Below are 3,200 nucleotides of genomic sequence, written 5' to 3'. Positions count from 1 at the left end.
TCTCGTGGTTTCTTTGTGCTTTCGTAGCTCCTATATTTGTATTTATATCCGCACGCGTAACGATTATTTCATGCCTTTGTTAATAAACTTTTCCCTATCCAGTATTTTACGAAAAATTTTGTGTAAGGAAAGGTAACCCGTATTGAGTTTCGTCCCGATTTGCGTTTTTCCCTAGTTAGAATTCCGCACCAGGCTGAATTTGGATTTGACCGCTTGGAAATATTTTGTTTATAGTGCATCGTTTGCAAGCGAAATTCAACATGTATTCGCGGACCGGGTTGAAATATCGAAATATGATGTAGACGTCCATAACTCTCAAACATGAGCGAGTGGAAGAGCTCAACACTGTTTTGAAATCGCATGTAAACAACAGCCAAATTTTCAATTCAAGTTAATCTTAACCCTTGGTTAAATGCAACTTGGTTAACTTTGACCATTTTAAGGCATTACATCTCGTGAATTACCTTGCGGAAAAAACATATTTTCGCAACCTGCCGGTATTTGCAGGATTTTTGATGCATTGGTATTTTATCATTGCCGATTTCCGTAGTCATCATTCTCTTGTTATACCCCAACTGCAACATCACGGTGGCAGTTGAATGAGCTACTAGTTTTACAATGCAACAGAGAATCATCTAGAGTGTTCTATAATTGCTGAATATCAATTCTGCCGCCTGTATACAGAATGTATGCATACAGCACATCACTTGCCTTCTCAACTATATCATAGTTCAAAATTTTCCTCTTCAAAACAAACTCTGAATAATTGTTATGCCCTCTGCATTTCGTAAACCGTACAGCATTGGCCTCATTTTCCTTGATTAATGTTATTTTGCTCATTATCAAATTTCGTTGTATTGGCATCTTCACTAGTGTGTACATGGCCATCTTCGCCATCCTCATCTCCATCTCAGAGACCATGGAGGCGGACGAAATTTTCAATGTTCTAGAAGCCAAAAACAAATCATCCCATCATCAATTTTTCTTAAATCAAAATTCTTAGAAAGAAACCGAATTATCTTACCGTAAAATTACGAAGTGAAATTTTAAATAAGTTCTCACAGAGTTAAGTTACATCAGAGAATACCATCAAGAATTTGTTACTTTACTTATGGATTATGGTTAGCGAAAGACGTATATCGTGTTTCTTAGTGTAGTTTACCCAGTTTATGACATTTGCACGACCTAACAACCCTGTTGGGCATAGGTGCTAAAGCTATAAAAAACATTGAAATTAAAAATCTTACTATTTTGCTAAAGCAAATTCTCCCTGCTAACAGCGATACTGATAGAATTTAATTATACGAATCATTTGGATATAGGAATTTATTTTAAAAGTTTCATTAAGAATCTAGAGTATTAAGATTTTCTAAAACACAACCCCTTCTTCAAGAATAAAACACAAGGGAACACTCAATGAACAGTGGTCTTTTTTGACCAGTCCCCACCTCTAGTTCTTGTTTGTCAATAGTTTATTAGCAGGACAAGTAGTAGGTCTCTTGTTTACTTCCATTCAAGATTCATTATCACTTTGTAAGTCATTTTAGCCTTCTTTTAAAGAAGTTTAGCCCCGGCTTCTAATCAAGCAAAAAATTTGCTCCTCTTGCCTTAGTTTCTTCTCCTTTTGTTGATTCGCACGGACAATGATTTTGAGTTGATATAAAATTTGAGACTGACACTGTCGATTTTATACATATGGGGGATTAAGATTTGACTTGCTTGGTGTCCTTTTCAAGACAACCTACCTTGCAGTCATTTTGATGTCTTTCTTTGCATGTAGTTGACCAGGGGCGGATCCATAGCAAATTTGAAGGAGAAACGGTTGGTAGTGGGGGCGCTGAAAATTTTTTTCGGAAATTGGTGACGAGAGTACGTTGTATAGAACACAGCCCTAACTACTGACAGATAGCTCTCTTTTCACGTTCTAAGAAAATTTTCACAAATTTTATCAGCAATGATATATCGTCTATAGCATGACTGAAGGTCTCTTATTAAAATCTCTCCGTTATTAGGTAGATAAATTTTCGGGCTGAGCATTGGCTGCTCCGCCATAGTGGCTCAAACTCTACTAGAGCACTGCAAAAGGGGCTGATCTGAATGCTTTTTCCTTAGCGAAAAATCAAATTTTGGGGTGCTCAGAAAATTGCCGCTTTTGGTTTAATTTTCAATTGGAGCATGGTAGTACTTTAATACATGCACTTAAAATTGGATAGTAAGTCATTACTGCGAAAGGTAAGATTGATTATTCAGGGTTTGATAAAGGTGGTCACTATGGTTGGTGTCAGAAAAAGTGTTGCATATATGTCTGGGATATGTACATCATCGACTGAGAGGTAAGGATCCTAGGCACAACAGACAAATATTCTGTACAAAAAATGCTCCATACTCTTACTTGGTTTGATTATGCTATGAAGATTTGAAAATTTTTAAGCACAAGAAATTGAACGCTATTTGAATGAAGACATGAATTAAAAAACACAGCTTATGGATAGCCTTTGTTGTCTTTTAAAGCGTGATTTTTCTAGCAAAACATGATCCTTTTTCGAAATAAACAAGTTAACTTTGAGAGAATCCTTGAAGTAAATTAACCCATAGGTCTCGGAAACTTCCCCCCTGATTCATATTCTTCAAAAGGGGCACACAATTTCCAAAAAGGGGCACCAAACTTGCTTTTACTCGGTGAGGGAGGGGCAACTGCCCTAAGTTGCCCCCCCCCCTAAATCCGCCACTGTATTTGACCCGCAACTATGATTCTGTGCTTTTTGTGAAAATGGGAACTTTGATTCGAATGACATACATACTGTAAGTGTACAGGCCAACACCTTCGAAACACCTCTCTCCTCCGTGGAAAAAAGCCCCCAATTAGCTGGACTTTGATATTATCACGAAAAGTGTATATCACAATTCTACTTTTTTCACTTATTCTGTGGAATGGTCAAGATTGGGGATCGCTTCAGTGCCTGCTGTTTTATCTGCTGATTTACCCTGGGTACCAGAGCCACGTAAATTGAAGAGGAAACAGAAGAAAGGAGTGGAGAAGCGGAGCCGCTCCTCCGCTTCTCTGCTTGGCATTCTGTTTACGTGCTCGAAATTTTGTGGCTCTGGTCCCAGCATACTGCTGATTTAAATAACATTAAACAAGTAAAAGTCAAAATTGGTCCTTGTAATTTTTCGGCTACTGCTAAATAGTTTTGCGAAAT

The sequence above is a fragment of the Rhopilema esculentum genome, chromosome 6 (assembly GCF_057945365.1).
Source record: "Rhopilema esculentum isolate cy_ngs chromosome 6, ASM5794536v1, whole genome shotgun sequence".
In the NCBI taxonomy this organism is placed as follows: Eukaryota; Metazoa; Cnidaria; class Scyphozoa; order Rhizostomeae; family Rhizostomatidae; genus Rhopilema; species Rhopilema esculentum.
This window is presented reverse-complemented; position numbering follows the sequence as displayed.